At 44.1% G+C, this 13409-nt stretch overlaps 1 protein-coding gene across 2 annotated transcripts in view; it reads right to left on the reverse strand.

The window, feature by feature from the left end:
- Window positions 1-13409, reverse strand: part of PLS1 (plastin 1) — a 142396-nt gene that overhangs the window by 69251 nt on the left and 59736 nt on the right. Inside the window, exon 2 of one of the 2 annotated variants that reach the window (XM_070072688.1) lies at window positions 6418-6534. The exons of the other annotated variant lie outside the window; for it this stretch is intronic. The gene's annotated coding sequence lies outside the window, so the exon portion shown is untranslated. The remainder of the gene's footprint in view (window positions 1-6417; window positions 6535-13409) is intronic. 2 annotated transcript variants of the gene reach the window in all.

Genomic DNA, 13409 nt, shown 5'->3' on the forward strand with positions numbered 1-13409 from the left:
TTCTTTTTTTAGTTAGTTGGGCCAATGGGGTGTCAATTTTGTTTATTTTTTCAAAAAACCAGCTCTTCGTTTGGCTGATTTTTTGTAATGTTTTTCTTGATTCAATCCTGTTGATTTCTTCTCTGATTTTAATGATTTCTCTTCTCCTACTAGATTTGGGTCTGATTTGCTGTAGGTTTTCTAGATCCTTGAGGTGAATTGAAAGCTCATCTATTTGGTGTCTTTCCAATTTCTTGATGTAGGCACCTATTGATATAAACTTTCCTCTTAACACTGCTTTTGCTGTGTCCCATAAGTTTTGGTATGTTGTGCTGTTATCCTCATTTACTTCCAGAAAGTTTTTGATTTCTCTTTTGATTTCTTCTATGACCCATTGTTCATTCAGGAGCATGTTGTTCAGTCTCCATGTGTTTGCGTATGCTCTAGGGATTCCTGAGTTACTAATTTCCAACTTCATTCCTTTATGGTCTGAGAAGTTGCATGGTATGATTCTAATTCTTTTGAATTTGCTCAGACTTGCTTTATGGCCTAGTATGTGGTCAATCCTAGAGAAGCTTCCATGTACTGCTGAGAAGAATGTAAAATCTTTAGCTGTAGGATTGAAAGTTCTGTATATATCTGTTAGATCCATTTGGGCTATGGTGTCGTTTAAATCTACTGTATCCTTGTTGATCTTCTGACCGGATGATCTGTCTATTTCTGAGAGTGGAGTATTGAAGTCCCCCAGTACTACTGTATTGGGGTCTAAGTCTCCCTTTAAGTCCGTTAATAAATCTTTTAGATAAACTGGTGCCCTGTAGTTAGGTGCATATACATTGATAATTGTTATATCTTCCTGTTGAATTGATCCCTTAATCATGATATAGTGTCCCTCTTTGTCTCTCTTAACAGTTTTTGTGGTAAAGTTTATGTTGTCCGATATTAAGATGGCTACGCCCGCTCTTTTTTCTTTTCTGTTGGCATGGTATATCTTTTTCCAGCCTTTCACTTTCAGTCTGTATGGATCTTTGTTGGAAAGATGTGTTTCTTGTAAGCAGCATATAGATGGGTTTTGTTCCTTAACCCAATCAGCCAATTGGTGTCTTTTAACTGGACAGTTCAGGCCATTCACGTTCAAAGTGACTAATGATAAGTGGTAACTTTGCCCTGCCATTTGCCAAAGATAAGTTCTAATATATGCTTTGAATTCCCTGTGATCTTTTGCTGTGAGGTTTCCTTCCTTGGTTTCCTTCCTTTACCTTCTTTCATATTGATGACCGTGTTTCTGTGTTTCTGTGTGTAACACATCTTTAAGCATCTTTTGCAGGGCTGGACGAGTGGCAACAAATTCTTTCAATTTCTGTTTGCAATGAAAAGTCTTTATTTCACCTTCATTCACAAATGATAGCTTTGCAGGATATAATATTCTGGGCTGGCAGTTGTTCTCTCTTAGTACCTGGGCTATATCTCGCCATTCCCTCCTAGCTTTTAGAGTTTCTGATGAGAAGTCAGCTGTGAGTCTGATTGGAGATCCTCTGAGAGTAATCTGACGTTTCTCTCTTGCACATTTTAGGATCTTTTCTTTATGTTTCACTGTGGAGAGTTTAATTACAACGTGTCGTGGTGAGGATCTCTTTTGGTAGTGTTTATTAGGGGTTCTGTGGGCTTCCTGTACTAGGATTTCTCTGTCCTTCTCCAAACCTGGGAAATTTTCTGCTAATATCTCACTAAAAAGGCCTTCTAATCCTTTCTCCCTCTCCATGCCTTCAGGAACTCCTAGAACCCGAATGTTGGGTTTTTTAATAGTATCCTGAAGATTCCCGACAATATGTTTCAGATTTCTAATTTCCTCTTCTTTTCTTTGGTCTGACTGTATCCTTTCCTGTTCTCTGTCTTCTAAGTCCGATATTCTCTCTTCTGCTTCTCCCATTCTGTTTGTAAGGCTCTCTATTGTGTTTTTCATTTGATCTATTGAATTCTTCACTTCAGTCACTATCACAGTTTCCTGTTGTACTAGTTGTTTCGTTTCATTTTGATTCCTCCTTAATATTTCATTTTCACGAGAGAGATTTTCTATCTTGTCCATTAAGGATTTGTGTAGTTCCAGAATTTGTTTTTGAGAACTTCTTAATGTTCTTATCAATTTTTTGAGATCTGCTTCTTGCATTTCTTCTATGTCATCATCTTCATAATCTTGAATTGGGGTGTCTTTTTCATTTGAGGGCGTCATGGTGACTTCCTTGTTTTTATTACCTCGGTTTTTGCGTTTGTTATTTGGCATATTGGAGATATTTGGTTTCTTCACTGTGGTGCTTTTTCTTGTTATACTATGACTCTAGATTAAGTGGACTATCTGTTTTTGATGGAGCCTTAGGGCTTGAGATGGGTGTGGCCTGAGAGCTCTGTTTGGTGTGCCAAAGGTGACACTCCCATGTTAGGCGTGGTAAATCTCTCTCTCTCTCTCTCTCTCTTTTTTTTTTTTTTTTTTTTTTTTTTTTTTTTTTGATTCAAAAGGGAAGTAATTCCGCACAGCTGAATGAAGTTGGAGGTAGTTAGCAGGCAAATGATATACCCACAGGAGCCAGAGATCGGAAGCTCCTTCCCAAGATCCCCACAGGGAATCTGTTCGGCCCTCAGAGTGGGCTCAAATTCTCCTTCAGCCTCCCACTGGGTTGCCAAAGTTACGGAATTGTAGCGTCTCTGGAGAGTGCTCACGTGAATTCCGTGAGTTCTCTCCCCCACCGTCTCTTTTTTCACAGTCTCAGTTCAGTAGCACCACAAATTTACTAGGTCCTAATCTCCTGTTAATTCGCCCTGCCCAGAGTCAGGTTTTTCTGCTAGGCTCAGGGCCGGTGCAGACCTGAGGTCGCTCTGCTTATGACGTATGTCCAAGATGGCGCCTGCTCTTTGTCTTGCTCGCCCTTGAGAGGTGAGCGGAGAGAGAGAAACCCGTGTCCGTACTAGTCACCCTTTTTTTTTTTTCTCTCTCTCTCTCTCTCTTCCAGTTAGCCTTGTGAACTCCCCCCCCCCCGGGGGGTCGTTCCCTCTAGTCTCCTCTCTCCGCTTGCCTGCCGGTGTCTCGGGCTATTGAGGTTCGGCTCACCTCGCGTTCCAGCGCTGGTGTGTTGAGTCTGCCGCTGATGTCCCAAACTGTGGGCCCCCACGCTGTCCACGCAGGTCCGCTGTGAGTCACGCGTTCCGGAAGAGTTTCTTCTGCTGTTTCCTCCCCTACTCTTCCTTGAACCTGCAGTATCTCCACTTTTATTAAACTATCTCTCCCCAGACTATCAGTGTGCTCCCTTCCTATTCCGCCATCTTGCCCGTTAGTGTCAACATTCAGATTTTAAAGCCACACGGCTATACCTGGTGTTTTTTCTAAATCTATCAAAATAACATTTGTCAACTTTTTCCTAAACCAAATGAGTTAATAATATAGCCTTGGTTCTTCTTTAGGTAAACCGCGCAAGTTTTGATGCTCTTGTGCACACACAAAGAAATCTGGCAAAAACAAATAGAGGGCTTACCTACGTCTTCTCTCCACAACCCACTGCATAGCACCACCATGGCCACCTCCATGACCAGCCACAGCCCTCAGATGTGGGTACTTCAAAAAGTTCATGGAAAACAAATTAAAATGTAACTATTTTGGTGCAAAAATATTCTAAAACCCATGTTTCTCTTTTTCACAATAGGAATATCCTATGAACTGTTTGAAGACACCCCTCCAAATACATGGATTTAAAAACTTTTTGCATTGGCCGGCGCTGCGGCTCATTAGGCTAATCCTCCGCCTGCGGCGCCGGCACACCGGGTTCTACTCCCAGTCGGGGCACTGGATTCTGTCCCGGTTGCCCCTCTTCCAGGCCAGCTCTCTGCTGTGGCCTGGGAATGCAGTGGAGGATGGCCCAAGTCCTTGGGTCCTGCACCCCATGGGAGACCAGGAGAAGCACCTGGCTCCTGGCTTCAGATCAGCATGGTGCGCTGGCCGCGGCGGCCATTGGAGGGTGAACCAAAGGCAAAGGAAGACCTTTCTCTCTGTCTCTCTCTCACTGTCCATTCTGCCTGTCAAAAAAAAAAAAAAAAAAAAAAAAAAAAAAAAAAAAAAAACTTTTTGCATCAAAATAAACTCGTCTTTTAATTCCAGTTCTCCACAAATGTTTTGGAGTACCTTCAAACTCCTGTGCACTGCTACACCTGGGCATTGACTTGAGATCAGCATTCAGTGGCCTTAGAGTGACCACAAACACCTTTCCACATCCATCTATTTATAAGCCCCAATATATAACCCCTCATGAAGGAGGGATTTTTTTTTTCATTTTACTGGAAATGCATACACACACACACACACACACACACACAGAGAGAGAGAGAGAGAGAGAGAGAGAGAGAGAGAGAAAGTCTTCCATCCACTGGCTTACTAAATGCCTCCAACAGTCAGGCTGAAGCGAGGAGCCAAGAACTCAATCTAGGTTTCCCACATGGGTGGCAAGGACCCAAAAACTTCAGCCATCATTTGCTGCCTCCCAGGATGCACAGTAGTGGAGAGCTGGATCAACAGAGCAGCTGGCACTGAAACAAGGCTCTTCAATTCAGAATGTGAGTGTCCCAAGCAGTGACTTAACCATTGCACCAAACACCCACCTGCACAGAGTTTAAATTCACTCATTCATGGATTCCACAAATATATACTATTTGGCTGGGTAAATGAAGAGATTTAAAGGTGAGTAAGAGGGGCCAGCACTGTGGCGTAGCGAGTGAGGCCACTGCCTGCAGTGCCGGCATCCCATATAAGTGCCGGTTTGAGTCCCGGCTGCTTCATTTCTGATCCAGCTCTCTGCTATGGCCTGGGAAAGCAGTAGAACATGGCCCAAGTCCTTGGGCCCCTGCACCCATGTATGAAACCCAGAGGAAGCTCCTGGCTCCTGGCTTTGGATCTGTGCAGCTCCAGCCCTGCGGCCAATTGGGGAGCGAACCAGCAGATGGAGAACCCTCCCCCCACCCCGCCTCGCCTTCTCTCTCTATGTAACTCTGACTTTCAAATAAATAATTAAGTCTTTTTTAAAAAGTGAATAAGAATTACTCTCTTCTAGAAGGAACTACATTCAATTATGCTTGTCAGTTTCAACTGTAAATGCCTGAAAGATTTAATTAAAACTGGGAGTTATTTTGTACATACAGAAAGTAATTTTATGATTATTTCCCTTTGATAAAAAAATCAGAATCATCTAATTCATCTGCTGTTTAACTCTGGAATTTTGGGGGGGGGGGGAGATTTACTTATTTGTTTGTGAAGCAGTTACAGACAGAGAGAGGGAAAGACAGAGAGAGAGGAGTCACAACAGCCAGAGATGAGCCGACCTGAAGCCAGGAGCTTCTTCCGGGTCTCCCATTGTGGGTTCAGGGGCCCAAGCACGTGGGTCCTTTTCCAGTGCCTTCTCAGGCCATAAGCAGAGAGCTGGGTTGGAAGTGGAGCAGCCAGGACTTGAACCGGCACCCATATGGGATGCAGGCGCCACAGGCAGAGGCTTAACTAGCTACACCACAGTGCCAGCCCCAACTCTGAAAGTTTTTTTTTTTTTAAAGATTTATTTATTTATTTTGAAACTCAGAGTTAAAAAATGAGAGGGCGAGGCAGGGAGAGAGAGAGATCTTCCATTCAACGTTTCACTCCCCAGATGGCCACAACAGCCAGGGCTGGGCCAGGAGGAAGCTAAAGCCAGGGGCTTCTTCTGGGTCTTCTACCTGCGTGGCAGGGGCCCAAGCGCTTAGGCCATCTTCCACTGCTTTCCCAGGCCATTAACAGGGAGCTGGATCAGAAGTGGAGCAGCCAGGACTCAGATCAGTGCTGATACAGGATGCTGACATTGGTGTCTGCATCTGTGTCGCAGGCAGCAGCTTTACTCGCTGTGCCACAACGCCACCCCTCACTCTGGATTTAAAGGTGCCTCTTTGTATTCTGTGTCATTTTCTATAGCAGTCACTCAGCTCTATCACCTGGACAAACTGTAGTCAAGGCCACTGTGTCATACGGAACTGCAAAGTGAGAAAGGCTAAAAGAAGATGGTGAGTGTGTGTGTGTGTGTGTGTGAACACAGTCACACATCCCTGAGTTTATGAGAAAAGAAGAACAAGAAAAAGAGATAAAACTCAAAGATTTGGACACAGAAGCAGAAGTGCCTGGTAAAGGACTTAGTATGTGAAGAGGTTCATGTTGTGGCAAAACCAGCTCCTTCATTGAAAGCACAGTGAAGTCAGAAGGAGGCAGACCAAACAAAACACCAACGGGAAAACATGTGGCGAGTCAACAAGTGTTTCGTGACGGGAGAAGGGAGAAGGGGGCTCAAATGACAAAGTCATATAGATAGCAGGACTGGGGAGTGAGGACTTTGCAAGGGAAAGACAATATTGACATCAAAGCTGGAAACAACAGACTCTGACCTTTACGATTTCATGCGTGGGATTTGTTCACCAAGCACAGAAGTTCAAATGTTATTTGACTTGTGTCACTGAATGAATGGGTGTGCCCAGCCAGAGTCGCTTATTGAATGGTGAAATCTGAATGTCCAAAAAAAAAAAAAAAAAAATCTTAGTGTCTGCTCACAAGGCAGAGTTCTCACCTTGATTCCAGGCTAAGAGGTATTTCATAACAGGTTTATATAGGTATAACAGGTTTTGAAATTCGAACACTTGAAGGCAGTCAGTGAAGAAGTATGTATGAGAAGGCCCAGGCAAAGAGGGACAGTACGTAAAGCTGGCCTCGCCTGTTTACTGGGCTCCTGCTGTATGCCTTCAGCTCCACCCAGCTGGATGCACTAACTGGATCCTCCATGCATGCCTCCAAGGAGACAGACACTCCTCGGTGGCTTAGTTTATCCAAGGGGCAGGGACACCTTTGTCCTTTTGTTAGCTGAGCCATGGTTAGTCATTCTCTTGACTGAGAAATAGGAAACCATACAATGTACAGCTCACTGAGCACAACATAATAAAGAGCATCCATATGAGACTGACTGGAACCATATGGGTGTGAAAGGGGAAGATTTAGCCCCCAGGACTTTCCTGGAGCTTCAAGCCCTCTATAAGTCAACATTAAATGAATATGACCAACTTGTAAGCTGAGGAAATGAGAATCTATGGGGTTGACTCAGTTTTTCTCCGGACTTGCTAACCAGTGATGCCCCTGGCCCTGAGTTCAGCAACATATCCATCCGACAGTCCAAGAAAATACTTCCTGGCTCCTACATCTTGGATAAAGAATGAGACTTTCCCATTGACTCCCCAACCTCTGCTCCCTCACTGACGTATCCAGGATGCCAGACCCCTAGGAATCCTGTCCTTGCCTCCAAGTCTGAGACCCTGAACCCAATGAATAGGAATTCCCACGAGTCAGCTCCTCTGAAAGATGAGTGGTCAGCACATGGGTCCTTTAATTGCAGAAACTTTCCTAGCTCAGGAAACAGGGCCTGTCTACTGTCCAAGATTTTTATGTTCTGCTTCTCATTTATTATTTAAATCCCACCTACTGTTCCCCATCCCCACTCTCATTTTAGGACTTCCCTGGCTCTCTGAAAAAAACTCAGTATGTAAGAATTATCCAAGTTTCCATCATTATAATAGTAACACTTCAAGTATAATTTTATTAACATATTTTCTTGTCTCCTCCAGTAAGAAAATTTTCCTTCTGATAAAAGTCTCTATTGCAATTTCAGAGTTTCAAAATAAATATAATATAAATATAATAATTTAGAGTTCCCTCTAATTCACCTAAGCCATTTAGCGAAGTCTCGAGGTCCATGCCAAGCAGTGTACCATAGTGATCATAGCGGTATTGCTTTAGGAATGGGCATAAAACCCACTGAGTACCAACAAGACCTAACAAGGTTTTTGTGGAACTTTCTGTTAGGAAAGTGCCTGGAACAGTATCAGTAAGGAAGCAGAGGCCAGAGCAGATACAGTCATCCTGCCTCCAACACTGAGGCAGAAGCCAAAGCTAACACAAGAGGAAGCAGAGCTGAGTGGTGAAGAGAAAACACATCCTGGCAGAGTGCTTTGTAGTCTTGAATCACACTGTACTAAGGACCTTGCACTTTTTTGGTTACTTGAAACATTTTTTAATTTAATTAACTTGGGTTTCTACTGCTTTCAACAAAGAGCGTGCAAATCGAAATCCAGAGAGCAGTAGTGGACGTAATTTATAAAAAACAGATTGAAGAGCCAGCGCCGCGGCTCACTAGGCTAATCCTCTGCCTAGCGGCGCCGGCACACCGGGTTCTAGTCCTGGTTGGGGCACCGGATTCTGTCCCGGTTGCTCCTCTTCCAGGCCAGCTCTCTGCTGTGGCCAGGGAGTGCAGTGGAGGATGGCCCAGGTGCTTGGGCCCTGCACCCCATGGGAGACCAGGAAAAGCACCTGACTCCTGGCTCCTGCCATCGGATCAGCGCGGTGCGCCGGCCGCGGCGGCCATTGGAGGGTGAACCAACGGCAAAGGAAGACCTTTCTCTCTGTCTCTCTCTCTCACTGTCCACTCTGCCTGTCAAAAAAAAAAAAAAAAAAAAAAAATTGAAGGGAGGTATCTTCCTTAAAGCACATTCAGAAAATTAGCTATAATCGTGTTTTCTAAATAAGTTTACATCCTGATTCTCATAAGAGTCATTATTATTTTGGTCATAATTTGTATTTTACCAACCCAACACCAAACCCTGAAAATTCAGTGAATGAATGAACCACAGAAAATTCAGCCTATAGTTGCTCCCGCATGGGTGTGATAAAGATTATCTTCATAGCCTAAAGATCCCTGAGCCTATGGCTTCTTTATACCTTTTTGTCTCTTCCATTTATCCAGGAAAATTTTTATCATTTCTCTTTTAATTCATCTACAACTGATGATGACACACTGAGTAGTGATACGGGAAATGGGCAGGTCTTTCGGGTATGAGGCAAGGCACAGCAATCTGGCTACGACAATAACATTCAAAGTCAACATCAGGAAATGCCTAACACATTGCACATAAAGAAATAAAAGTAATTTACCCAACCTCTGATAGTAAAGAAATATTTATCCAAGATGTTTGCAGGCTTATCCAATATCCCACCAAAATGAGCACACCAAACATCAACCCCTGTAAGCAAGTTTGATTTCCAAAGGGGTAGTTGACCCAGACCTCAGTAGAATTGCTGTAAAACCTCAAAACCTGAATCTGCTCACCCAACCATAAGCTAATCACTGCCGCTGGAGTGGTGGAAGAAGGTAGTTGTTTATTTTGCAATGTGCAGAACTGAAGTCATGCAGTTATGGCTCCATTTCCAGACTTTAAGGGTGGTGAATATCATAGATGAAGCTGGGGTGGATCACGAGACCGACTCAAGTGCATTTCTCTGGCTGGTCCGTCCACAGCACCTGTGGCCTTCCTTCAATCTGCCAGCGACACGCTGAGAATGCTCTGAGGGCAAAGTGGGTTACAGCCTGTTTGGGGTTTACAGATGTTCTGCTTGACCAGGGCCCAGGGTTCCTCGAAATTGTAAACCAGTGTTTGGATGTCAACTACAGAAGTAATAACTGATTCCTGAGTCTTCAAATCTCCATTGTGTAGGGCCAGCCTGCCCATGTGCTACTCCTCTACTTCAGGGAGTTAATCTTCAGTAAGGAGTTGACCTGTAACCATCAAGATGGAGACAAGAACTTCAAGCTAAGGAAGAGACACTGGGGACTGATAAAGTCTACGTCAAAGGCATTAGGAATAGGGATTTAAGACACTACGGTTTACTGTGGCATGGTAGTAAGTTCCCAAAGCACAAAGGGGACAAGAAAGATGCACGGCAGACAGCAATTTGGCAATGTACGAAGCTGCAAGGGTAAGTCTCCATTCATTTCTGTAATAACATCTTTGCACATGGTCAGACATCTAATGAACTTACGGCCTCTCAGAGAAATTAGCCTGAAATAAACCTTAAGCGGGAACATCAGACATGATAGACTTCTTTATCAAATCTTTGTTGCTTTTGCTGCTGTTTTGAAGTTTTAGTTTACAATAGTGATGTCACTATATTGCTGTTCTAAATTAAATAAGCTGCCCAATTATCCTCTATTTTGAAATTCTAGAAGAGGAAAACATTCCAAAAGCTAATGCTTCCCACAACTCAATTTTCTCTCTCCTGTTTATTCTTAAACTCTACCTCAAACAATATTCTTCTTTTTTTTATTTGACAGATACAGTCAAATAAAATAGAGTCACAGTTGGACAGTAAGAGAGAGAGAGAGACAAAGATCTTCCTTCTGTTTGTTCACCCCCAAATGGCCACTACGTCCGGAACTGTGCCGATCCGAAGCCAGTAGCCAGGTACTTCCTCCTGGTTTCCCATGCGGGTGCAGGTGCCCAAGTACCCGGAGCCATCCTCCACTGCCTTCCCGGGCCACAGCAGAGAGCTGGACTGGAAGAGGAGCAACCGGGACTAGAACCTGGTGCCCATATAGGATGCCAGTGCCACCGGCGGAGGATTAACCAAGTAAGCCACGGCGCTGGCCCCAAACGATATTCTTAAGAAGACCACAGCATCACCAATTTTAGTTAAACTTTTACCTCTAAGTTCCAGTCCTTTCCTTTTAAAAAGCCTTATTTCCCACTTACTTCCCACTGTACCCTGAGCAAGGCCTTCTCTTTCTCCCAACACCTCTTGCTTATTGTCCTACAACTTTCCTTCACACCCTTTTCAGCCCCTAGAAACTCTATTCTTCTGCATAAAAATCTTCATCCACCCTGAAAACACAACTCAGATTCCATTTTTTTCATTTCCCTCATTCCATTTTCAGCATATATTAAAAAAAACTATTTTCATTTTATTCGCAAGGTAGATCTAGGGGGAAATGAGGGGGAAGTAGAGATCTTCTATCTGCTGGTCCACTCCCCAAACGTCCACAACAAAGTTGGCCCTGGGCCAAAGCCAGGAACTCAATCTAGGCCTCCCATGTGGGTAGCAGAGAGTCAAGTACTTGAGCTGCTACCTGCTGCTTCCTGGGGTGCACATTAGAGGAAGGCAGATCTGAAGTGGAAGAACCAAGCACTACAATATGGGTTGTGGGCATGCCAAGTGGCCTCGGAGGTGCTAGGTATTGTGCCAAGTATTGGAGGCAATCAAATGGTGGCTCACATACAGACTTGACTCTCAAGAAGTTTCTAGTTTAGCAAGAGGTCAAGGAAGCAAAGATGATATCCACAACAAACACATGAGACTTCCTCACCCACTGCAGACATCACTCACAAACTGCAGCTTTTTCCCACTGAGACTTGAGCTTCAGGATCCCCTTTTCAATATGGTCCCTACCAGAGAGTCTCAGAATGAACTAGAACGGTACCCCCAGAACCAACATCTAAGCTACGGTGAGATAGGCAGGAAACAAAGAATTTTCTGAGTGGAGGATTCAAGAGTGACTTAGAGAGGAGGTACTCTTTGAGCTGGACTTTGAAAAATGAACAGGGCCAGCATTGTGGCATAGTGGGTAAACCTGCCACCCATAACGCCAGCATCCTATATGGGTGCCAGTCTGAGTCCCAGTGGCTCCACTGCTGATCCAGCTCCCTGCTCATAGCCTGGGAAAGCAACAGAGGATGGCCCAAGTGCTTGGGCCCCTACCATCCTTGTGGGAGATCTGGATGATGTGCCTGGGTTTGGCCTGGCCCAGCCCCGACAACTGCAGCCATCTGAGGAGGGAATCAGTGGATAGAAGACGTCCTCTCTGTCACTTCCTCTCTCTCTCTCTGTGTGTGTGTGTGTGCGCGCGTGTGTGTAACTCTTTCAAATAAATAAATAAATCTTAAAAAAAGAAAAGAAAAATCAACAGACAGAAACAGAAAGAGATGCAAATTTCAGCTGAGAGGAAAATCTTCAGTGATTTTTTTCCCAGAGCATTCAGAGTCTGACAACATACAGTTCTTAACCATTCATATGGTATTACATGAGGTTACTTCAAAAAGTAACCGGTTCATTCCCCAGTGGCCGCAATGGTTGGAATTGAGCCGATCTAAAGCCAGGAGTCATGAGCTTCCTCTAACATGTGGGTGCAGGGGCTCAAGGACTTGGGCCATCTTCTGCTGCTTTCCCAGGCGCATTGGCAGGGAGCTGGATCTGAAGTGGAGCAGCCGGTGCCTATATGGGATGCTGGCACTGCAGGCCTGGCCTTAACCCACTGTGCCACAGTGCCAGCCCCTTCTATTATCTTTTTTTGTGCGATTTTACATATACCAAAATATAAGTTAAACCATTACTCTTACAAGGTGGTAAGATGATGTAATACAATACTAAATAGTTAAGAATACCATTTTTAATCTCTTGATGGCAATGATGATGAATGGTCTTAACAAGATGACAACCGTTGGAAAGTCTTTAATTCCTGTTGGATTTTTTGCCTATTGATAATTTCCTTCTTTGACATACGAAAATAACCCCTTCCATCTACAAACATACCTACATGCTACACCTTGTATTTGGAGTAAGCTAAAATTGGCAGAACTAAGGACTTCCTTTTTTCCATTCAAATAGGTCAAAAATTCATTTCTTCTTGAATACCTCAGAAAGAAATAATATTCCTTCACCCCAAGACATGCAGTCTATGGGGGGAATTCTCTATACCTTCCAGGACTCATGGCTTTATCTGTGTCCCTTTACTGACAATAGAAATAGTCAATCTACCTATCTGTGCCAGTTAAGGTATCCTTACTGTAAATTTAAAAAGATTGATGCTGTCAAAAAAAAGGAACACACTGGAAGGAGAGGGATTTCAAGAGTCACCTCACAGAGGAAGGGCTGAACAAACAGGCTGCAGTGCAGGTAGCAGGTGGCTCCCAGCAGCTCCCCAGGGAACTAGGATGTGCTATTCTGCAGCACTGTCTTCAGACTCCCCCAGCACCATTTGTGGACCATGGTCTAATTCCCAGGATGTTGGGTCTCCCTGGCTGAGCTTCAGCCACATGCCTGTGCCTGTAACCCAGGGAGGCCAGGACAGCAAGACCTGCAACTGTTGAAGATCTCCTTGTCCTCTTATTTGCCTTCTACGTAGTCTACACATTTGCATGAAGCAAAGATGAAAGACCAAATCTGACTCCCAAGCAAATGCAGGCATACTATCCTGAGTCTTGCCACCTGACTCACTGTACCCAACCAAAAACACATAAAGGTCATAATAGGAAACCTCACAAAATCTCCTTCAAGCTCTGCACCCAACAAAACTCAAATCAGCCTTCATACACAATGGCAGTCCAAACAAAGGCAAGTGAGATTTCACTTACTTTTTTTTTTTCCAAAGATTTATTTATTTATTGGAAAGGCAGAGTTAGAGAGAGAGAGAGAGAATATGAGAATCTCCCATCTGCTGGTTCACTCCCTAGATGGCTACAACTACCAGGGCTCGGCCAGGCTGAAGCCAGGAGCCTAGAGCCCAGAG

The sequence above is a fragment of the Oryctolagus cuniculus genome, chromosome 4 (genome assembly GCF_964237555.1).
Source record: "Oryctolagus cuniculus chromosome 4, mOryCun1.1, whole genome shotgun sequence".
In the NCBI taxonomy this organism is placed as follows: Eukaryota; Metazoa; Chordata; class Mammalia; order Lagomorpha; family Leporidae; genus Oryctolagus; species Oryctolagus cuniculus.